We start from the raw sequence: 25577 nt of genomic DNA, 5'->3' as shown, positions 1-25577 counted from the left end.
CACACTTATAGAGAATATAGAGAAGAAGTGCACAATGCTAATTTTTTTTTTTAATAATGCATAAAAGATACATTAAATCAATAAAGAAAACATTACACACACTATAGACCATGTATTTGACGCACACACGCATGCATACTATTTATTGTCAAACTTTTGTTCTTGACGTCTGTTGTCAAATTGAGAATAGATTAAATATTGTTTGTCTTTATTAATATTTTTTATAGTGTAGTCTTGGCGAAATTTGTGATTATAGAAGCATAAAATACAATCATAATAGTGTACAAACTTACAATTCCAATTAATTATAGTCGAATTTCGACTACTGCGGGACCTCTAGTTTTTTGTTAATTGTTATATTTCTAAGCTCAGATATTGTCACTTTTATGCAATCCATGAATTTCAGTTTAATTTATGTCTAATAATTTTCTATTTTTGTGTATCTGAAGTAAAGCTGTTGTATTCTTTGTACGAGAAGCACTGCTGCTTGAGATACAGGTTTTATCACCTAGTACAAGCACAGATGCAAATTATGATTGTGTTTCTACTTCTATGTTAACAATAAAGAAATGAATAAATATATTTTTTTTATATTTTACATAAAAATAGTACCTAATATGTTTCAGTTATGATTTGCCCATATATTTAGCCAAAGTTGCTAGACGAAATATATAGTTTTGCTTATTATTGTCTCCAAATGTTATATGTAGTCCTGTTCGAAGGGAGCCGGTATACGAGTATTGTCGACATAGAGGCTGGGTTTTTTATTGTTGCGATCAAATCGTAACCCGAATATAACGTGAGCACGTTTTAGCAAGCTCGCCGAACACCCGATATAAGCTATAAGTGCCTTGCCTATTTCTGCCGTGAAGCGTTCGTTTGTTCCCGTTTGAATATTCCATTGAAGCCATCCGCTTTATACTACAGACGGGAATTTCACATCCAATCATAAAGTAGGCGACGGCATGAGTTTGTGATGTGTGTGGACTTATGCGAAAATCAATAAAGACTTAATTAATATATAACATAACGTAAGATGCCCATCAAAGGGAATAAAAATAAGAATTTTAATTATGATATCGCTGTAATGTTTTCACTGAAAACTTCCGATGCCAGAATCACTAAAAGTAAAAGTTAAACATCAACTCGCACAAAAACCTCCGCACACGTAATTAATAGTTAAAAAAATTTAAACGACATAATTGGTTATTTTACACGCATCGAGTCGTTAAAATACTTCTAAAACCAACGAGACGAATCACACCATAGCCAATAATAGTCTGTATCACTGCACGCAAGGTTTTATGAAAAAATTGGCAACCTGTTCAACAAGAAAAAAGGCGGTCGTTGTCACTAGAACTAGTTTTGTTACGATGTCAAGATGAGTTTTTTTTTTGTGTACTACAAACTACAAACTAAGTTAGCGATGCTCCAATGGACTTTACATGAAGGGATTTTTCTAAATAAACTCTTTTCAAATTCCGTTCGAGTTTTGAGACATCTTTTTTTTTTGTATTGCTTAGATGGGTGGACTAGCTCACTCACAGCCCACCCGGTGTTCAGTGGTTACTGGAGCCCATAGACATCCACAACGTAAATGCGTCACCCACCTTGAGATATAAGTTCTAAGGTCTCGAGTATAGTTACAACGGCTGCCCCACCCTTCAAACCGAAACGCATTACTGCTTCATGGCAGAAATAGGCAGGGTGATGGTACCCACCCGCACGGACTCACAAGAGGTCCTACCACCAGTAATTACACAAATTATAATTTTGCGGGTTTCATTTTAACATCTTGAATTTGAGTTTTTACTTCGATTTGATGATCTTAAAACATTCTAATACGTTACAAATTGGCTATAAAACTGAACTGCATTGACCCCGTGCCATCACGGCCACAATACCTCAAAAGATTGACACAGAACTTAATCGTGTAATTTCTTCTCGAATTATCTCTGTGTGTATAATGACTTGAACCGCAACTTCATGGTTGGCCGTTCCGTCAACCACCGTTACTTGTAGATGCGCCGGCGCTTCTGCGTTGTGCAGTAATTACAGGCATTGGCTCACATGATGTAACGTCCACTGGTAATTCATTGAATCGGTGATAACTATAAGTTTATTAGACCTTGAACTTGACTGTACGGTGTTTGTGAGAAACTTATCGCGGTGGTGCGTTTAAAATAAATTAAGCGATCATAAATATAAAGATTAACAATAGTTAAAGTTTGTCAGTAAAAGATAAACCACAGGATATCTTGGTAGTAAAATCGAGCGCTTCTTAATAAACAATCAAAGGTTTAACATTAAATATTAACAACTGAGGCGTTTGTAACATTTATCCAACCGCATTTAGTTTTAAGATCTTGACACTTCCGTGCTTCGGTTGCCGACCGTTTTAAATATTCACAATCCGCTCTGACTTTGAAGTCAAATTGATTGCGGTGAGGTGAGCCAAGTTAATATTGTATGCTACCAAAGCCTCAAGAAACAAAGCCCGTTTTAGAATAAATCCCGAAAAGTGGCATGTTTGTTATTGTTATTGGCATTGGTATTGTTTGTTATTGGCATCTTTGTTATTAAATACAGTTTAATGGATCTGAATCGTAATATTAGCATTTAGTTTAGTTTAGTTTTTATATCTTTAAATAAACATACAAAAATAAAATTTAATAAATTAATTAACTGAATTAAATTTAAATAATTAATCTATATATATATAAAAATGAAACCCGTTTTCCGTTGTCACGACATAACATGAAAACGGCTTGACCGATTTGGCTAATTTTGGTCTTGAATTATTTGTGGAAGTCCAGAGAAGGTTTAAAAGGTATAAAAATATGAAAATTCTCGGAATTAAATAAAAATAACAATTTTGTTTTCCCTTTGACGTGTCCCCCGTCGGACGGATTCCTTTTGTTTGTTTTAAGTTTATTCTATATAAAAGTTTAGGTCTTTTATTTATCGAATGAGGCACTACGAAGTCTGCCGGGTCAGCTAGTTAATAATATAAAAACAAATAACCAAAAAAAAGACGATCGATGAAGACTTGCTGTAACGTAACTTTATTTATTTATTATGAAGCTTATCTTTTTTCTCTGTCTGTTATGCGTGTATACACAGTACCACACTGGTGGTAGGACCTCTTGAGATTCCGCACGGGTAGGTACCACCACCTTGCCTATTTCTGCCGTGAAGTGGTAATGCGTTTCGGTTTGAAGGGTAGGACAGCCGTTGTAACTATACTTGAGGCCTTAGAACTTATATCTAAAGGTGGGTGGCTTATTTACGTTGTAGACGTCTATGGGCTCTAGTAACCACTTAACACCAGGTGGGCTGTGAGCTCGTCCACCCATCTAAGCAATAAAAAAAATATATAAAAAAAAACTTTTAGGGACATAGAATAAAATATGATCATAATAAAACTATAGCGAAACCTTTTCTTCGTGAATTATTCAAAGCCGTTATGTCTGAAAAATTTACGTCTTTTAATAAAGACTTCGTCGTACACTCGAGAAACTTTTAAAAATGAAAATAATGAACTGCTAAAGAGTGTGCTCTTACTTTAAACTCTTAATAAACAGTCTGGAAGTTTTAAAGCGTTCATTACAGTTTCAAATTGCCCGTAATTTTGTTTTAATTTTGTTGAAATTGATATTAATTAATTATTTGTGTTCATTAATATTCTTCATTAATCAAGACGGGACAATCACGTGGTCTACCTGATCTCATTTATTTAGTTAACTTTGTGAGCTTAAACAATACTACCGCTCATGTAGGAACTAGGCCTTTCAAATAACTTAGAAATCGGGGTGTTTGATAAGAGAATACAAATATGGCTCAATTAGCTAAAGCACTAGCTAGAGAAATCGGGTTCTAAGAAATCTAAACAATAAAAAAAAACCGATCATAAAATCGAATTCTCTGGTTAAAAGTCAAACAGACGATTATTATCAATTCAATAATGTAATATGCATATTTTTTTCAAACATATTATTCCGCACCCGCTACTATCGGTATGGAAAAGATAAAAAGTATATTCTATGAAAACTTTTACATTTTTTAATATTATTACACAATTAAAACTTAATTTTTAAAAATTGGTTTGTTCTAGCGTTTTTTATTGCCATGAATGACTGAAATACTATAACTAAAAAGCTAATTATTAATCATTTCAGTCTATTTGTCTAGCAATATCACAGGCCCAGAAAAAAATGAACTTCTTGTATGCGTACTGACGAGTAAAATTTTTTCCCAAAAACTAGAAGCCAGCTCAATAATGAATGTTTCAAGGCGGAAGCATCACAATCCAGGACGCTCATCAGAAACTCTCAGTCGAGGTCACACGACTCACTTCGCCCTAACAATATCTTTGAGATATGATACTATTATTAAAAGGAATGTACAGACATAAAAAATATCATGCCAAAAGTTTTCCGTGAAGACATTCGTTTATTTTGCAGAAAAGAGACAAAGTTACGAAATCGAAACATTATAATATTATTCCACATAAAGCTGCGGTTTACTTTATCCCTCCGTTTACCTTTAAGGGTAGCTTTGCATCTCTAAGCCTTCCATAAGCATTCCTAGCTTTGTTGCACGCTACGTTCATCCAGGAGGAAAATCTCGTACTAAACATTATAATCTTCTAAATATTAGTTTAATTCAAAGATTCATAGGTTTTGAAGTAGGTATGCATTTTCATTGTTAATTTTTTGTTATTTTATTCTATTCTTTATCGTATAATGAATTAATGAAATATTTAACTGAAACATAATTAAGATGGGATAAGTTTGAATTATCACATATTGATTGCGTTGACGCACAATCGTAGTCATTGAAACTGTACTTTTCAATGCAATAACAATAAAAATTGCTTGGTCAACAACAGTTGCTTCGCTAATAAAAGTAAACGACCACAGTTGGACGAAAACGTAATAAAACAACTCCAACGTTGACACAATTTATCCGCATTGAGCAAAAGCTAACAAAGCCAGGTGCGGTCTAGCTGAAAGTAAACTCCGCTGTAACGGTACAACACTTCGTGACAAAGGTCGTCGAACTTGCGTTGCACTCGCTTCTCGTATTTGCGGAAAAAATCATAATTACATATGTACGGTTCCGCTGTTTGAACGGGTCTCGAGACCGACGGCCAAGCGTTGCAGAGGCCAAGTTACGATAGACGTATTAAATCGGCTGGCTGAATATTTGTTTTAGTTTCGAAATAGCATTTCAAACAAGAGCCCTCGGAAGTGTAGAAGAACTTAAGTAGAGCAAGCTTAAAACACTGTTATATTTTCTTAAACGACGGAATTTACTTCGCAAGCTGTTGTTAATTATATCTCAATAGACCCAGTAAAAGTACCTTTCATTACATTTAATTAAAATGAAAGCACAGTTGAGATATTGATCTTAGAAATTAAAAAACAACGAGGTTTTTTTCTTTAAACGTTTACTACAATTGATGACTAGATTTCAATTGGACCAGTCTAACGTGATAAATTAAATTTCACAGCACATTAAAATATCAATCATCCGATCGTTTTAACAATACGATCGCTTGTTTCGTAATACGAGCTGATAATGAGCTGTAATTGTAATTTCATGCGGCGTCAGTTTTAAAATAAACAAAAAAACAAGCCTCATTTCGCTGTTCGACAATGCTATCATTGTACCGGGTATACATATAAATGATTCATTGTTGTTTTTCGTTTGTTGTGCCTATATTTTTGAACACTTTCTTCAATGAGTCAGGAGTGAAATCAGTTGAGCTAATTAAACGTAAACAGCTTTGAGAAATGTAAAAAGCTTTGAGAAACGTAAAAAGCTTTGAGAACATCGTACCCGAGAAATCATTAATTTTTAGCGCACTTTTTTCCTTGTTAATTGTTGCTAATTCCCATTTTTTGTTCAAAATCACTCATAATGTCCAAAGTCCATTAAAAAAGTAATAGATTTATTTATTTACCAAGAAAACAAAGCTTATTAAGGGGTATTAAGTAAAAAATTTTTGTAATCTATATAGATATATAAAAATGAATTGCTGTTCGTTAGTTCGAACGGCTGGACCGATTTCGCTAATTTTGGTCTTGAATTATTTATGGAGGTCCAGAGATGGTTTGAAAGGTAGATAAATATGAAAGTGCTCGAAATTAAATAAAAATAACAATTTTGTTTTCCCTTTGACGTGTCCCCAGTCGGACGAATTCCTATTTTTCTTTTAAGTTTATTTATACAAAAGTCTCTTATTTATCGGCCTTAAATCGATCTTAAAAGGCGTCTTATTTATAAATAGGCAGTTCGTAGGAGTAAGTAAGGAGTTCGTAGTCGAAGTCTGCCGGGTCAGCTAGTATTAAATAAATAGACAGACCACAGATTAAAAAGATAAACCTAAAACAAAATATGCGTCTAGATTGAAAGCAACAAAGATGGAGCTTTTACTTAGACGTAACACGAATTGGTGCGACTCGCTTTGTCATACGCAAAAATAACGTAACTCACGAATAAAAATCACATGTACCTACTGTGATTTTTCAACGATTCATGTTTCTGTTATTGTGATAAACGGACGACAATATATCCTCAGAACCAGAACGTACCCGGTATTTTAACGACATCCGGTATGTCGCAATAATATTGTAATTTATATTTAGATGCTGGTGGTAGGTCCTCTTGTGAGTCCGCGCGGGTGGGTACCACCATCCTGCCTATTTCTGCCGTGAAGCAGTAATGCGTTTCGGTTTGAAGGGTGGGGCAGCCGTTGTAACTATACTTGAGACCTTAGAATTTATATCTCAAGGTGGGTGGCGCATTTATGTTGTGGATGTCTATGGGCTCCAGTAACCACTTAACACCAGATGGGCTGTGAGCTCGTCCACCCATCTATTAGCAATAAAGAAAAAAAAACATGAACATCAACTACACTATAACATACAGTTTACGATCACACGAATCGATTAGAAACATTTAATAGACAAACACACGTATTAACATTGAATATTTTGGTTTTGTTTTCGTATATTTCCATTCGTGTTTGTGTTACTAAAAAAATACTAAACTAGTGTGTTTTAAATTACAGACGAATACTGAACGTTCCAATACCAAAAAAAGCATATAATAATATACTTACAATATTCTCTCAATAATATAGTATACAATATTCTCAAAAAAAAGATAAACCTACCAGCTACATTTCAGAACCGGTTATCCCATTTCGAAGAACAACCAGAACAACCAAATTAATGTATAGACTAAAAGTGTAAATTAACGCGTTACAAGTTTTTGGTAGAGTTCAATTAATAATTAAAATTTGTATATACGGATTTAAATATATACGGATATTTGAAATCGTTTTTATTCTTATTCTATCTTCCTATTCTTTTATTGCTTAGATGGGTGGACGAGCTCACAGCCCACCTGGTGTTAAGTGGTTACTGGAGCCCATGGACATCTACAACGTAAATGCGCCACCCACCTTGAGATATAAGTTCTAAGATCTCAGTATAGTTACAGTTACAACGGCTGCCCCACCCTTCAAACCGAAACGCATTACTGCTTCACGGCAGAAATAGGCAGGGCGGTGGTACCTACCCGCGCGGACTCACAAGAGGTCCTACCACCAGTAAAAAAATCCTATACCTATCCCTATGTTTTTCCTATCCTTATCCTTTTCCTTAGGATCCGCGACAAAAACACTATATCTTATATAATAATCTTACATTATTTTGTGTTTTGATAAACATCAACAAAGTCAAGTATTCGTAATTGTAATTGAATAAAAGAAAATGATTTTTCAGTATACAGATATTTCTAAATATTAGAGCAAACAATCTGTCCCATACAAATTTTAATCAATTTTTACAGCACTCAGTTGAGTAATATTTGTCGCCCGCGAACATCAAGAAAAATTGTTTTTCTTAGGAAAATACAAAAAAGTTAAGCAATGTAGTAAATAAATTTCGCTTTCTTAGAAAATAAATGTAAATAAAAACACTCACAAATGAAGGATAGATTCACAAAATAGTCTAAATAGGTCTTAACATTACTCATAGCTAGCTTAAATTTTATTCAGGGGCATGATCGTTGAGCGAAATGATTTGAGCTTTGTTGGTTTGACCAACATTTTGAGATTTAGTTACATAAAATATTTCTCAATCTTATTATATGTATGTTATTTATATTTACTCAATATTATCTTGAGACGTAGAAACAAAACTAAAGCACGTATAATTCAAGCAAGAAACGAATCCTTCTTAGGGACGTAAGAGAAGAAATCAAATCTAAATTTACATACTTTCCAATCAATAAAAGTTCTGCTCTCTAAGCAAATATATATTCTTTACGTAAACTCCTTACAAACTTGTTTTAGTTGTTCATAGCAAACAAGAACATTTATTATGATATAAATAAATATTGTATTCGTTATGCAAAGACTGGAAATGATTAAGCACGGTCGCAAGCTCGGCATACAAGCTTGTCCCCGTAAACTATAAAGTGGCTTCAAGATGTTATGTAAACAAGGCCGTAGGTTAGAAAATTGGACTTTCTGCTTTTTCCATTGCATTTTTTTTATTATTTGTGACTTTGTTTATAATAAAAAAAATGCAATGAAAAGCTTAAGAGTAAGCTTACTCTTAAGCTTGCCCGTAAAATGGTTAGTCACTTAGAGCACATCTCGTGTTATTTATTATTCTAGCCACTAATGCGTTTGATTCTCGTTCAAAATTAAAAATTATTTATGAAAAATATTTGGTTTTTAAGCATATTTTATTTCATATGTATGAAGTAAGAGGAAACTTTGGCTTAGAGCTTTTTTATTGCTTTCATTAATGTCCTCACGGTTCATCTGGTGTTAAGTGGTTGTCGGAATCTATGGATATCAACAACGTGAATACCATCACCCATCTTGAAACAGTTTTCTCAATGAGGTTTAAAAATACTCATGAGCATTACATAGTGGCTTAGCTTAGCTGAACCCTTGACATCGATAACGTCCATGAGCATCGATGAAAACTCACGATCAGATGACAATAAGTGGTTATTCAAATGCAATTAAAAATCTAATTGACTTGATAAGTCACAAACCTATGTTGTTTGTACTCGTATATGTCAAGCTATATATAGTCAGTGCCGGATATTAATCTGAGATTCGACGGAAAATGGAAAATTGAGTAGAAACGAATTCTCGTACAAAACTCAGCGTTTTCAATTTAACCGAATACCGTCTTGTCTGGGAAATCAATAGATTATTAGTTGTCATTTTTTTATTATTATTATGTATCTTTTACTGCCTTAGACGGTTTACTGGTGGTAGGACCTCTTGTGAGTCTGCACGGGTAGGTACCACGGCCCCGCCTATTTCTGCCGTGAAGCAGTAATGCGTTTCGGTTTGAAGGGTGGGGCAGCCGTTGTGACTATACTGAGACCTTAGAACTATATCTCAAGGTGTGTGGCGCATTTACGTTGTAGATGTCTATGGGCTCCAGTAACCACTTAACACCAGGTGGGCTAGGAGCTCGTCCACACATCTAAGCAATAAAAAAAAAAAAAAAAAATAAGTGGTTACTGGAGCCCATAGACTAACCATAGAATAATAACCCATAGAAAAACTATCTTATACTGTGGAATAATGTGGAGCTTTGTAATATTATTATAATAAATATAATAAAAGTCGTCGTGGCCTAAAGGATAAGACGTCCGGTGCATTCATATCAAGCCATGTAACGGTGTTCGAATCCCGCAGGCGGGTACCAATTTTCCTAATGAAATACATACTTAACAAATGTTCACGATTGACTTCCACGGTGAAGGAATAACATTGTGTAATAAAAATTTTACCCGCAAAATTATAAATTACGTAATAACTGATGGTAGGACCTCTTGTGAACCCTACAACCCATGATAGATTTTCGCAGTGCTGCCAAATTGAAAATGCTATTTGTACTTTTTGGTGTGTTTCTGGTCTTTAAAACGAAGCAGAAAATCCTGTCTTGCAGTTAAAAGTGTTAAATAATCTGCTAATAATTATCCCCATAGGAATTCGCCCCACTGACATCATACTTAAATTTGGTACATATGAAGGAGTATACGTTAAATAAAGTCCACTACATTTTAGTCATATTCGAAAATATACTTTATTTTTTTAATTATGTTCATAATTAATAATAAATTTATATTATACACTATCGAATTATGTCTACCCAAACAAAGTAACTGAATAAAAATTAATATATGTTTTAATGATTAAAGGATATCTGAGTAATGATGTCAACGTCGATGAGTTTATTCGTAGCTATTCGTAAACTCCGATATATGCATTCATTCATCACTTGATCACTACATAGTATAAAACAAAGTCGCTTTCTCTGTCCCTATATCTGTCTGTCCCTATATATGCTTAAATCTTTAAAACTACGCAACGGATTTTGATGCGGTTTTTTTTAATAGATAGAGTGATTGAAGAGGAAGGTTTATATGTATAATAACATGCATTAAATAGTGGAGAAATCAATAATAAATTACAGTTTCCGAAGCGAAGCCAGGGCGGGTCGCTAGTTGGTTAATAAAAGCAGATCAAAATACCAACACCAAAGCAAAAGCTACTTAAAGCGATCGTTCTCGTATCAACAACATAAACGTATTTCATGTAACACGATCTCGGTTTACTACAACCTTCTTATATGCTTTTGTGCGAGTAACCCGATTTCACTTCCTTTTCATATGAATTCAAAGGAGCTACATGCGTCGAAGGGAATTTCTCTAACAGACCGCTTGGCGTTTGACCTAGCTTAGGCTTAAAAGGCTAACTCACGGACGTTCCACACAACGTTATTACGAATTATTACATTTAATTCATGTTTTTTTTTTGCTTAATCGGACGATCGAGCTAACGGCCTTTTTTATTTTTATTTTTTTGCTTAGATGGGTGGATGAGCTCACATCCCAACTGGTGTTTAGTGATTACTGGAACCCATAGACATCTACAACGTTATGCGCCACCCACCTTGAGATATAAATTCTAAGGTCTCAAGTAGGTATAGTTACAACGGCTGCCCTATCTTTCAAACCGAAACGCATTACTGCTTCACGGCAGAATAGGCAGGGTGGTGGTACCTAACCGCGCGGACTCACAAGAGGTCCTACCACCGCCTACTTGTTCTTAATTAGTCACCGGAACCCATAGACGTAATTAAAGGAGATGTCCCTACTTATACCGAAACATGAGTTATATGTCTCAGTTTTTAGTACATTGACTGCCCCACCCTTCAAATCGAAACGGATTACTGCTTCACGGCAGAAATAAGCAATGGTATCTACCCTTCCGAGCTCACAGAACCACCAGTAAAATACTTATCAAATTATTTAAGCACAATGTCCTATTTATTTTATGAACTATTTTTCCTATCGTTTACTATTGAGATACGCAGTTTGGTTTATTACAACCATTTGAGTATTTATTATATTATTATTTTTTAACAATTTATTTAACATCAATCAATTCTTACAGTATATAGAACAAATCTTCTAATGCGCTTGAAGCAGGCACAGTTCCGAAGATACTGGCTGCGCTACCTCGTTGGACAGCCAGACTCACTCCCTGTGCAAAGTACCAGCCAGCTTTAGCATCACGTGTAGCTTCCTTCAAGCGTTTGGAGAGTCTTTTGAGTCTTTTGAGTAAAGTAATTTCTATATTAATTCGATTTTTAATTGTAAACACAATATATTTTTTAATTTGAGATTTAGATTGGAAGACTTCGATAAACATTTAATACGAAGTCTCTCTCTAAAAAAAATACCCGTAAAAAAAAAAATTCCTTTAGGCCAACATTTACGTGCCAATTCTCGAACCCACAATTATGCGTTAACGAATCGCACGTGACACCGCTGCGCTACACTAACAACAATAAATCTAATACACATTCATGCGGGCACGTGTTGAATTACAAATTAAAACTGATAAACACATCCGGATATATCAATTTCACTTTACGACTTACGCAACGTGTGCGAATAATGCACAGTAATAAAAGAATATATTGCAGTGCTATTCTAAAATGGTTATTGATGTAAAAAATATGGCGATCCGAACAAAAATATTATTAACTACTAGCTGACCCGGCAAACATTGTTTTGCCAAATATAAGATTTCTGGGGAATTTCTAGTGTAGAAAAAAAAACTAACTTATTGCAAGTTTGTAAGGATGTGGTAAATGAGTGAAAGAGGGATGTAGCGCTGTGAACGATGAGGGAATATATAATAAAAATAACAAAACCTCATTCAACCACATAATACCTCATTATAACAAAAAAAAAAGTCCAAATAAAAAAAAATATGTTAGGGGTGGACAACCCTAATCACTTAGGGGTATGAAAAATAGATAGTAGCCGATTCTCAGGCTTACTGAATATGCATAAAAAATTTCATGAGAATCGGTCAAGCGGTTTCGGAGGAGTATGGGAACGAACATTGTGACACGAGAATTTTATATATTAGATATTGTAGACTAAACAGGGGTTCTAAGTTTCACTTAGTGGATTGTTATAAAATAATGAGTTGACACGTACAAATTTTATTTGTTTACTTATTAACTAATTTATTTTTTATGCATATTAGTTTAAAATTATCTGATATTTACATTGTTATAAGGTCTAATAACCACTTAATACCAGAATATGAGCAATGAGATCTCGTCATACGTCTATACAATAAAAAAAAAACAAAGTCAACTGTACGCAAGAAAAAAAAACAGTTTGAGAACTAGTAATGATTCAATTCAATTAGATTTCCATTAGAGTGATTGTTCAATTTGTACAAAAGAGAAGAATGGAGGTCGGAACACTTCAGCCTAATTGTCTTTGAGAAGGGTAAATCATGTTTACCCTAATATTTCGGATTATTTTTATATACGGATTCTGATGAAGAAAAAGTAAAGTTTTCTAATAAAATTATAAAGTTTCAAGAAAACTTTTGTCGAGTCAATAAAAATCGGACAAGGATATATTCGCCTATCATCAGATAAACTGCTGAATGACCATTTGAAGTCGTCGTGGCCTCATGTATAAAACTTCCGGTAACATAAACAGATAGTATTTTCCTCGGTTTTTGCAAGTCGTAGACATAATTAAAGTTATTTTCATGGTTTAACGTCGCCTTTTTACTGTCGTTGTATTATTTCCAACATTTCGAACACTTTTGACGACTGAGTCATCTTCGCCCACGAAAACAGTGAAGTATCCGAAGCATCAGAAATAATATAATGACAATAAAAAAAACACGAGATTTGTAAAATAATTAAAAAAAAATTTATCATGTTAAAATTAAGATATTTTTTGGATTGCCAAATAGCAACACTGTTGGTGGGAGCAATGGCAGTAGTGGGGACGTGACATAATAAAAAAGGCGGTAGTCTGAAAAAACGGGAGAAAAAGCGATGTATTCTGTAGTGAGCAGATATCTAAAGATTGTACAAGCGGAGCTACAAATAAAGCAGTACAAAATGAAGTGAACTATTGCAATCTGTGTATTAATTTCCTGGCTTTGGAAGTTAAGTCTACAAGATTAAGCCGTGAAAGTAGTTTCAATTGCAGAAAGGTCTATTAGACATCTTATAATTCTCTAGAAAAAAAAAACACCGAAACATATATTTTTATTTTATTTCTAAAGCAATTCTATTCCGTTGTCTGCAAGCTTCAAGCCTAAGCATATATAAACTTTGTTGTCATCACTGTGTCTTAAAGACATGCAAACGTGATCCTAAAACATACAAACTTGAGTTCAAAAAAGCTATTAATACAACAGAAAACAACTTAAAATATTTCTGCATCGCGGCAACGTGGGATATTAGATGTCAAAATAGCTTTTCTCGGGTCAACTGACACTATATATCTCATTTCGTCGGGCCAAACTCATAAACCGCGTGTAAGTGACGGAAAATTGCTTCCCACACTAAGGCCTCTCCGTACGTGTACCTACTTGTCATTATCTTTAATATTTCATGATATTTACACCGCGTGGAAAGAACTTGCAAAAACCTAAAAAAATAGCATGTCTATTATTTATTGGAGAAATTAAAGAGCAATGAAAAATCTAGTTGAGAACCAAACTGAATTCAATTCAATAGATAAGGGTTATACTTAAACGTTCAATATTCAGAGCCCCCAACCAAAAGAAACCTGATATGTCTGTACGTGTCAGAAAAAGGTGAATTACCAAATATAGATTCAATAACACAGATAAATTATTCTGTCAGGATCACTAAGCCCGGAAGGCGATAATTATATTCTTAAAACTATTATAAAATCATATTGTAACAGCTTACATAATATGTCTTTTTTATTTTCACCATTACGATATCGTTAGCTGTGTCTCCTTATTTTTGTTTATAAATTATAACACGTTAAATATATGTTTGTATTAAACAAAAACAGCTATGTTTTAGGTCAACCATTAATTAAAATACGCAAGTTGGTTGTCTCCTGTGATTTTCCGTAATAAATTACAGGTAGTAGAGTCTTGCTAAACGACAATTGGGACCCGTATCTTGGACAGCTATTTAAGGTCCTAATTACTCATTTGGGCTGTACGCTTCGTCCCTAATAAGGTGTAAGGTGTTCGCCAAATTAAGTCCCGTGCGTCGAATATTACAATTTTTTTTTTTTTTTTTTTCCTACCTATGCTGATAGCCTTGAGAGGCTATTTCAGCTTCACCCTAACGTTAGTAGGTGAGCTCGCGGGGCTCAACCGGAGAGTTGCTAACACTGACCCTAGCAAGAGCAGTGCTTCGCTGAATCTACCACCGGATCGGAAACGCGACCCACTGAGAAGATCCGGCGAGAAACTCAGTGGGCTGTGTCTATGGGTTAGTTCGCTCGTCGAGCCCTTCGTCGCAAGCGACGGGTTCGACGAGGACGGTGACCGGTGCTTGTGGTGCCTAAAAGCACCGTTAATGGATCAGGAGGATCCGTAATGACGTGCTTTGGGCGACGTCGACGGTTTACCATTCGGTCTACTGGGTCGGGTATGTAATTTCCAGCGGCTACGATGAGAGGGTTCTCATGTCGTGCCGCCTTCTCAAAATGGCGCAGCGATGCCGACTGTAGATACTTACTAAAAGAGTCGAGCTCCAGGTCGTCGTGGAGATCCACATTCCTAAGGAACCAAGGCGCTCCGACGGCTATCCTGCAGAATCGTGATTGAATAACCTGAAGGGATTTCAAGTTGGTGCGGGCTGCGTGAGCGAACACTACGCTTGCATACGTCATGACGGGGCGTATACAAGTTTTGTAGAGAGTTACCTTATTACGGAGGGACAGTTTGCTTCGACTACAAAGCATTGGATAGAGTCGTCCTAGAATAAACGCGGCGCGGTCGCGTACCGTTTTTATATGGGGACGGAATGTCATCCCTCTGTCGAGGGTGACGCCTAGATATTTGACCTTCGAGACCCACGGAATGGGCTGGCCAAAGAGAGTGATGGGACTAACGGCGGAGGTGTTTGCGCGCCTACTACGGAGTGGGATGCTCGAAGTGATGTTCGGAGGGCGACCCCTTTTGAAGAGCACCGCTGCGCTTTTCGTGGGGTTGATGTCTATTCGCCACTTCCGGAACCACTGTCCCAGGGTGGCTACTGCGATCTGGAGTCGCCGATGAAGCAGCGACATCTTCCTACACGAGTAGTAGATAGCCGTGTCATCGGCGAAGAGCGCTAGATGGGTCTCAGGAGACCGGGGTATATCATTGATATACAAACTAAATAATAACGGGGAGAGCGCGGAGCCTTGCGGGACTCCGGCGGTCAGTTGACGGGGACGAGAACGAGTTCCCTCTACTCGATATCGAAACGAACGGTTCGACAAGAAGTCTCGTATGATGAGCACGAGTCTGTCTGGCACTCCCATGTTGTACAGTTTATAAATTAAACCGTTGTGCCAGACTTTGTCGAACGCCTTCGCGATGTCGAAGAAGAGGGCGCCGGTCGGGATTTGTTTACGCCTATTTAGTCCTATCAGAATGTGCTCCGTGAGGCGGTGCACTTGTTGTACGCACGAGTGTTTTGAGCGGAATCCGAACTGTTCGTCTATGAGAATTTTGTTCGCGGTAACAAAATCCCAGAGGCGTTTCCTAAGGAGCCGTTCGTAAATTTTTCCTATCGTCGAGAGGAGACTAATCGGACGGTAACTAGAAGTTTCGTTTGTCGGTTTGCCCGGCTTATGTATACCGATAACGTCCGCTTCTTTCCACACCGCGGGAAAGATGCAGTGCGTCATAGCGGCATTTAAAATTGTAGCCAACATTGCTATCAGTTGGACTGGCAAGAGTTTAAGCGCGCGGTTGTGGATGCCGTCGGAGCCGGGTGCCTTCCTAGGTTGTAGGTTGTGGATCGCGTCTCTAACTTCGTCGGTGGTAATGGGGGGTAACGCGTCCGAGGGCGGCAGGGAAGCTCTGCGCTCGACCTCCCTGTCGACTAACTCGGTGTGTTCGGGGTCCGCGTGTTGAGTGCTGGTGGTGCACTGCTCTTGCAGTGCATCGGCCAGCAGCTCAGCCTTGTCTTCGTCATCGAATGCCGGTGGTTGGCCTGAAGGGCGTACGAGGGGAGGCATAGTAGCGGTAGTTTCGGATTTGAGAGTCCTAGCTAGTCGCCAGTATGCTTGGTGGGAGGGCGCGAGTTGTTCTAAATAACTATGCCAATTATCGTTACGCGCGTCGCTTAAGCGGGAGTGGACTTCGCGTTGTAGACGACGCATCTGAATCCGGTTTGAATGCGTGGGAAGACGATCGTAGGCCCGGATTGCCGCGTTCCTAACTCTTAAGAGATTCCTAAGATCGGGAGACAGTCTGATGCGGTGGAAGCTGTCCTCCACATCGACTTCTTTAGAAGATCTAATGATCGCGGAAGAGATGTGATCGGTAATGATGTTTACGGATTCGACGGTGTCCTCGGGGGATAGATTCGAATCCGGGCCGTAAGGGAGGATTGGCGGAGCGGTGTCGGCTAGGCACGTGCCCAGCTTATTCCAATCCACCATGGTCCTCGTAACAGTGACTGGGTTGTGGGGGCGACCGAGCTGCATAACGACAGGTCGGTGGTCTGAGTCGAGCTCTGACATTGCTTCGATGGAACGCAAGCGCAGAGTTACGTTCCTAAGCAATGCCAGGTCTATAGTGCTCGGACGGAGCGCGATGTTATACGGATAACATGTTGGAGTTGGGGGACCGACTATTTCAAAGGTGAGGTCGTCTATAAACGCGTCGAGACGCCTACCGTTAACGTTAGTACGATGGCAGTTCCACCTAGTGTGGTGGCAATTTAAATCGCCTGCCAGGATGACGGAGTCTCCCATGCCGAACAGTGACTCGATGTCACTGCTCAGAAGGGGCTTGTCCGGGGGGAGATAAACGGATGCGATGACGATCGGCTGGTGTCCCGTCAGCGAGATACGGCACACTGACGCCTCGATATGTGAGAGCGAGGGAGTATCGAGAGGGACAACGTGCAGGGCCCGCCTATAGTAAATGGCAGTCCCGCCTTTGGAGGCGGTGAGTCTGTCATTCCTAACCATGACGTAGTTCGCGACTTTCGGGTCGCGACGCGAGGGCTTCAGACAGGTTTCCTGCACTAATAGAATGTCTACAAGATTATCGCGGAGGAATTCAAAAATTTGATCGCGTTGCCGCGCGAGTCCGTTAGCATTATAGAATGCTAACGTAAGGGAATACGGTTTTTCTCTACCTTTTTGCGCCATTGATTACCGGTAAAGATTTTATAATGTACGCGACACGGACTCGTAAACGTCCATGTGATCGAACGCGGCCGCGAGCCGCTGTTCGGGGGTTGTCGACCTACGGATAGCGTCAGCGAACGATCGCAGACGGTCGAAGTTCACCGCGGTGACGAAGTCGCGCACGAGCGCGAAGTCGTTGGCGGCAGAGGGTTGCGGGGGACGGAACGCGGGCGCGGGGCGAGGTGCGAGCAGGGGCTGAGGCGCGGGGCGTGTCGCGAGCGGGGGCGGGGGTGCGGTTTCCGTTCCCGCCTTCGTATACGGCAGCGGCTTTTTCCACGCCGAGACCGTGGGAACTGCAGCCGGCACGAAGGCGGGTTTCGGCACTGAAGGTGCCGAAGTCTTTGGGCCGACGGTTCGCGGAGCTGGGTGGGTTGGACGTTTCCGCGGAGCCCTGGGACATCCACGGTAGTTCGCGGGGTGCCCTTGCTTAAGGCATAGGACACAGCTGGGAGGTTCGGTCGCGGTTTCCCTATCTCTAACGCAATCTAACGTAGCGTGATCGCCGAGGCATTTCACGCAGCGGGGGCGCGCGTGGCAATTACGCGCTGAGTGGCCATAGAGTTGGCACCTGTAGCACTGCCCGGGAGTGCCACGCTTATGGGGGGCTTCGATCGAGATCCCGGATAGGCCGCAAATTGTCGTGAGACATGCGATCTTCTTTTTGGCCTCCGGGGTGGGTTCTAACGCCACGAGTATCATATTATAGGGCTGTTTGCCCCGCCCGCTGTGCATCCGGTGCACACTAACTATCGGGAGGGCCTGAGCGGTCAGATCCTCCTTAATGTAGTCTATTTCTAGCTCCTTAGGGACTCCGCGTATTACTACGCGGAGCTCGCGGTCCTCCTGAAGAGCATAGGTGTGGAAACCTATGTTCTCCTTTCGGAGGTATGCTGAGAGGGCCCTATGGTCGCCCGGCGTTGCGACCTTGATCTGAATCCCATGCGCGACGTTACGCGCATGGGTGTAGTTAATTTTATTTGCCTGAAGGGCCTGGGACACGCGATTCCACGCTGTCTTCTCTTGAAGTATCAGCGGGGGCGGGGCAGCTACTTTGGGAGCGGGCGCGGGCTTGGGACGCGGCGGTGGGGTTACGCGGCGCGCGGAGTCCGACTCCGGTGTAACTACTACTTTTGGTCGAGAGGCGGTCGCGGATTTAGTCTGTTTCGTCGTGGAGCTCCGGGACTCCACGGCGCGAGTACGCTTCTTTCCACGTGTCACTGTTTGGAAACCATCCGAGGTTCCGGGCTGAGGGCTGGACGCGGATTCGAAATCCATCTCCGATTCGGTATCGGAGCCTGAACTTGAAACGATCGAGGTCGCGGCGGACGTAGCGCGTGATGACGTAACCGACGCGGGCGCGGGGGTGGGGGTAGCGCTAGGCGCTTCGTGAGTCGCATCGTCGGAACGTGCGCTCGAACTTAACGCGGCGGCGGGGGGCGCGCGGCGTGCCTCCGAGGCACGGTTGAAATACGCGGCGACGGACGCGGGGGGGGAGGGACTGCCACGGGAGGCCCTATAGGCTAAATATTCGGCCCTAATTGTCGGGTACCTTTCCCGGAGGAACCCGACAAAATCACTGTCACTGACACTTTCACTGTTCTGCATCTTCGGTCTTCTTGCCCGGGGGGGGCGGCCCCGGGACTTTTGTTGAACTCGCCGAAAGGCGAGGCCCCGGATAGGATTTGTAACCCCCCTGTGCTGCAGGACAGCAAGGAGCAGGGGGGGGGAATGCCTATGCCGTGAAAACGGCAATCGGCGGGGAAAAGGAAAGGAACCCGCTCGGGCTGTATAGTGCTACAGCAGGCAGAATCGCGAGCGGGGGTCTAGTCTTGAAAAAGACTGTTGTTTTGGGAAGGGTTAGGAAATCGCTAGCCTGTGAGTGCCACAGGAAGCCTGATCGTAGCGATTGGTTTTGCCTTGAAAAAGGCAGTTGGTAAAGGGTGGGTTCGCGGTTACAACACTTTAGCGCACAAAAATGGACTCCGAGACGCAAATCGCAAGCGACCAACGGATCGGCACGTCCGCACTACTGAATTGTAAGCACGATGTATTCACGGTCACTACACTGTCGAGCACAACTGTGAGTTCAGAGACGCAGCTCGCAAGCGGGCCACGGATCGGAAAGCACGTCCGCGCACGACCGAGTCGTGAGCGAGAATGAATATTACAAGTATCAAAACTTGTTATATGTACAGAACTTGTCAAACATTACGTCTTAATATAGCGTTTCCTGCGTACACATACATATACATATACACTTGCCGACATTTCGAAAGTAGTCTCAGTGAATAACAAATTAAAAAATTCAAAACTAATTAATCTATCTGAAATCCCAAAAGTAACTTTTAATGAAATATCATTTTTATCATCCGAGCTCACGAGCGTATACGATTTTTTTTTTTTTTAATAAGCCTTAATCCTAAATTCCTTATCTCTTTCCATCGTATCTGAAGAGCTGACAATTTCCTAGGTATATCTTTTTATAAATACATAGTTTTTTATCGCTATGAGATAGAACGTCGACACAGCCGCCCACCTTAAGACGTTTTTTTTTTTTTTTTTATTGCCCTTGTAGGCAGACGAGCATACGGCCCACCTGATGGTGAGTGGTTACCGTCGCCCATGGACTTCAGCAATGCCAGGGGCAGAGCCAAGCCGCTGCCTACCGCTTAATACTCTCCACAAGCCTCGTTTGAAGAAGGACATGTCATAGCGCTCGGGAAACACCGTGGAGGGGAGCTCATTCCATAGCCGGATGGTACGTGGCAAAAAAGACCTCTGGAAACGCACTGTGGATGACCGCAGTGGCTCCAGGTAGTATGGATGAACTCTACTCCGGTGGCGGGCGGTGCGATGGTAAAAACGAGATGCCGGTATCATCTCGAACAATTCCTCAGAGCACTCCCCATGGAACATACGGTACAAAATACAGAGGGAACCGAAGTCCCTCCGCAGACCCAGAGGTTCCAAACGATCCGTGAGACCGGGATTATCGACAATCCGAACGGCCCTCCTCTGTATGGAGTCAAATGGAAGAAGCTGGTATTTGGGAGCCCCGGCCCAGAGATGGGAGCAGTACTCCACGCGAGGCCGGACTTGTGCTTTATAAAGCAAAAGCCTTTGTCCAGGCGTGAAGTACCGCTTCGCTCTGTTGAGGACTCCCAGCATTTTGGACGCCAACTTGGCTTTGCCTTCCAAATGACTCCGAAACTGGACATCGCTCGAAATGTCGACCCCAAGTATCCCAATACTCTCGGAAGGTTGCAGGGATACTCCTTGGAATTGCGGCGCCATGACAAAGGGGTCCTTCTTCGCAGTGAACGCGCAAACTTGTGTCTTTAACGGGTTGAATTGAACCAAGTTCAATTCACCCCATTTGGAGACTCGCCCCAGAGAGTTCTCCACTTCAGACACAAGTTTTGATCGTCTCTCTTGCACCAAGCTCCGAGAGAGACTCTGATGGCCGATATATCGCGCATCCCCCGTGCCGTCATCCGCATAGCAATGCATGCCATCAATAGACAGCATGTCATTGATATACAGGATGAAAAGCGTGGGGGAGAGCACCGAACCTTGTGGAACGCCAGCGTTAATGGTCATGGTATCAGAACAGTCACCGTCTACAACGACCGTGATGCTCCGCCCATCCAAAAAGCTAGCGATCCACTTGCAGAGACCCTCGGGGATTCCGTAAGATGGTAGCTTCGACAGAAGTGCCCTATGCCAGACCCTGTCGAAGGCCTTCGCAATATCAAGGCTCACAGCAAGAGCCTCGCCCTTGCTCTCCAAGGCTTCAGCCCACCTGTGAGTAAGGTATACAAGAAGATCGCCAGCTGAGCGACCGTGACGGAAACCGTACTGTCGGTCACTGATCAGCTGGCGATCCTCCAGATACTTCAGGAGTTGTATATTAATTATTCGCTCCATCACCTTGGAAAGCAAGGAAGTTATCGCGATAGGCCTGTAGCTCGATGGGTCCGACCGGTCACCCTTCTTGGGGATAGGGTGGACGTGGGCAGTCTTCCATGAAGACGGAACCCTGTTAGCGCAATAAGAGAGGCGATACAAACGCGTTAGCGCAGGCGTCAGCTCAGGGGCGCACGTTTTCAGAACCACTGCAGGGATGCCGTCTGGCCCGCTCGACTTATGGACGTCCAGGAGTCGGAGTTCCCGCCTGACTGCACACTGTGTAAAGCAGATCTCCGGCAGGGAACTATCACACCGGAGGATGTTCGGTGGTGTGGCACCCCCGTCGTCCACAGTCGAGTTCGAGGCGAAGAGTTTGACCAGAAGGTCAGCCTTCTCTTTCGCACTATGGGCCAGACTGTCATCGGACTTGCGTAGTGGTGGGAGACTAGACCTGCAAAAGTTACCTTCTGCAGCTTTGGCGAGCGACCAAAAAGCACGGCTCCCAGAGGGATAGCTCTTCAGTCGCTCGCCAATTCTAGCAACGTGCTCCGATTTCGCCCTGGCAATAACCTTCTTGTAGGACCTGGAAGCGGCGTTATATTTCCGCCTTTCCTCTGAGATGTTAGGATCCCGACGTCTCCTAGCATCATCCCATGCAACGTATGCGGACCGCTTGAGGTGTGCAGCATCCCTGCTGGCATTGTTATACCAGGGTCTGCTGCGACCCCCAACGGGCACTTCAGAGGAGGGAATAAACAATTCCATCCCCTGGAGCACCACGTCTTTAAGACGGTCCGCACAGACGTCAGGATCAGCAGAGGAAAAGCAGAACCGCCCCCATGGGTAGGATGCGTAAAACTCACGCAATCCATCCCAATCTGCTGACAAATACTGCCAAACTCTTCGATACCTGGTCGTCGTTCGACGACTAGGACGAGAGAGTGGTGTGGCAGCACGGATAAGGCAGTGATCAGACGATCCAAGTGGAGCGTCGACCACCACACTGTATCCGGCTGGATCGGTGGTCAGCAGAAGGTCCAACAGAGAAGGCTCGTGCCCCTCAATATCTGGGACACGGGTGGGCTGTGTCACCAGCTGGGAGAGGCCGTAGGCCAAGGCGAAATCGTAGGCAGTCCGACCCGGGAGGTCAGTGGTTCTGGACCCCAACCACTCTTGGTGATGAGCGTTAAAGTCTCCAAGAACCACCACCTCCGCAGATGGGTACTGCTCAAGCACGCGGTTAGTCCCCTCTTGCACATGCTCTATCAGAGCTGAACCTGCATCACTGCTGTGGGACCTGTACAGGCACGCGTAGACTCGGGTACAGCCCCCGTGATCTACGCGCAGCCACAAGAGGGACAGGTCCCGTTGTTCGAGGCTTCGTAGACGGCGACAACAGACATCAGCCCGGACGAATACACACACCCCGGCTTTACGCAGGAAGTTGTGCTCCAATACGTAGCCGGGGTATTCAAGGTACGAAGTATCATCCGGAGCAGATATCTGCGTCTCCGTCAGAAAAAGAAGGGCAGGCTGCGCCGTCTCAAGATGGTGGTGTACGGCGTCGAGGTTGCTATGTAGACCCCTTACATTGCTGAAATCCACATTAAATGTGGAATGGGGAGTCGCCGACAAAACCCTTTTCCTTTTTCGAACTTTCATTTTTTAATATATTTTTTTATTTGGAGAGTGGGATTGGGCGGGGTAGGATGTTCGAGGCGAAATCGTGACAATACCTGAATAAAGCGCGGAGCACAGTACGTGCTCGACCACGGGTTGCGTGAGCGACTGACGCAGGGCATGGAAGGGCCCCCAGTCCACCCTGCGTGCGATCGCCGGGATCCACTCCGGTCTCCGACTCCGGCACGACGACCGCACGACAGGATTTTACACCGGTTGGCGGGACAGCTTCCCGGGGCGGAGTTTAGTAGTGACACCCGGGTTCAGGTCCCCAACTGACCGGCGGGCGGCGGCGAACACCGTTTCACTGGGTCTCCCTATACCCCCGTCAAACAATCACGTCCCGCGAGCTCACACGCACGTCTGCTCCGCATGTTCCAGGTATCGCCAAGATTCACCCCCAACAAGGAAGAGGAAAGGGTAGGAATAACACTGGCTCTCCAACCCACACGCCGGAACACAGCTAGGCTATTTGGCGGCGGACTCTAGTTGGAGGGTGGTCGCCAGCCAGTCGGACAAGTCCTACCACCGATTATGTATTCGGCTCCCGTTTTGCACCACCCAGGGGTTACTTGTAGGGAATCGCGGGTTAAACCTACGGAAGCGGGAAGCAATCAACCCCCAGGGGCTGATGTGTTTCAGGCTGAAGTGTCATTTACATTATAGGCGAAGGCTCTATCACCCTTACGCGAGAACGAATGAATACTTAACGACAGTAATAGGCGAGACGGTGGTAACTATAGAAACAGGCTTATAATATACCTTACCAACACCATACCGATTGGCAATTGTCGGTTATATTCAGAGAACGCTGCCCTTACTCCGTTATATATCTTAAACGCCTTTAAATAATTATAAATACTAGTGGTCCCGCAGTAGTCGAAATTCGACAATAATTAATTGATATTAGAGTTTGAACATTATTATGGTTATATTGTCAAAGAATATTATACCTCTATAATCACAGATTTCGCCAAGACTACCCTGAAGACAAATAATATTAAAGTCTAGCCGTACTCGCCCGCTTCGCTGGGCATTTAAAATTAACATTATTATTTATTGTCATTAGGGAGTCCAACACTCATATAAATATTAGCCTATTCATTATGTACATTTATTTTCTACATGGATACCAAGTTTCAAGTCAATCGGATGCATGGTTCAGTAGTTATAACGGAACATCCTTAAAAACCACTGTAGACTTATATATTAGTATAGATAAACAATATTAACCTGTTCTCAATTTGACCACAGACTTTAAGCAATAACAAAAGTTTGACAGTAAAGAAAGAGTATCTGTATGTGTCTCAAATACATGGTTGTGTGTGTAATATTTTTTTATTGATTTAATGTATTATTAATGCATAATTAAAAAAAAATGCATTCTGCACTCCTTCTCAATATTCTCTAGAAGTGTGAGAAATATCATACTCCTCCATCCGCACAATTTTCCTAAAAAGGGGTACAAAATTTTTGCTTCACGTATTAATATATAGATATCGTAATTCTGCTTATCTAGTTTCCTACCGAACTCTAAAATCCGAACCACAAATTAATATCCCAAATACTGCTTAAAAAGGTGGCAGGTTAAAAAAGGGGGAAACTTGTAAGATCGGACATGTACCACAGTCCTGCCTATTTCTAACGTGAATCAAATATGCGTTGGGATTTAACGGATAGAACAGCCTTACAAATTTTTCACCTTGATGAATGCTGGTCCATTTTTAATGGGCTCCACTGCCTAATATCAAGAAGGTCCTGATCTCTTCCGATTTTAGCAAATATAAGAGTGCATTTTTTTTCTTCTTTTCACCTAAAACATATTTGCATACCAATAAAAAGACTATGTTACGAGTATGAATAATGTTTAAGTATTATTAATGACGTACGTTACAACTCGCTTCCATTATCGTTGGAAACCATTTTTGCGGACTGTGTATTTATAAAACATAAGGTAAATCAACTCTAAAAGCTTTTGAGCCGTCAAAATCGCATTCAGATTGTAGCACAACTTAATAAAAAAATCTTTTTGACTTGTACATTAACAAATTAAAATATTAATTTCGTAAAGCAGTCGAAGCATCGGATATTTTAATATGAAAATGGCGGAATGGAAAATGCGAGATTAATTCGTAAAAGTTGTCGTAATCGTGTTACTCAAAACCTTCATAATATCCTAGAAAATCATGAACTCATTTTTCATTTTA

General features: G+C 41.5%; 1 protein-coding gene across 3 annotated transcripts in view; it reads right to left on the bottom strand.

Moving 5' to 3' along the window:
* The window catches only part of LOC100272001 (serine protease inhibitor 27), a 70878-nt gene that overhangs the window by 6836 nt on the left and 38465 nt on the right, over positions 1 to 25577 (bottom strand). Inside the window, exon 1 of one of the 3 annotated variants that reach the window (XM_062675493.1) lies at positions 101 to 129. The exons of the other annotated variants lie outside the window; for them this stretch is intronic. The gene's annotated coding sequence lies outside the window, so the exon portion shown is untranslated. Of the gene's footprint in view, positions 1 to 100; positions 130 to 25577 lie in introns of those variants that run through there. 3 annotated transcript variants of the gene reach the window in all.

The sequence above is a fragment of the Bombyx mori genome, chromosome 23 (genome assembly GCF_030269925.1).
Source record: "Bombyx mori chromosome 23, ASM3026992v2".
In the NCBI taxonomy this organism is placed as follows: domain Eukaryota; kingdom Metazoa; phylum Arthropoda; class Insecta; order Lepidoptera; family Bombycidae; genus Bombyx; species Bombyx mori.
Note: the sequence above shows the minus strand (reverse complement) of the source record. Positions and strands in the feature narration are given on the sequence as shown.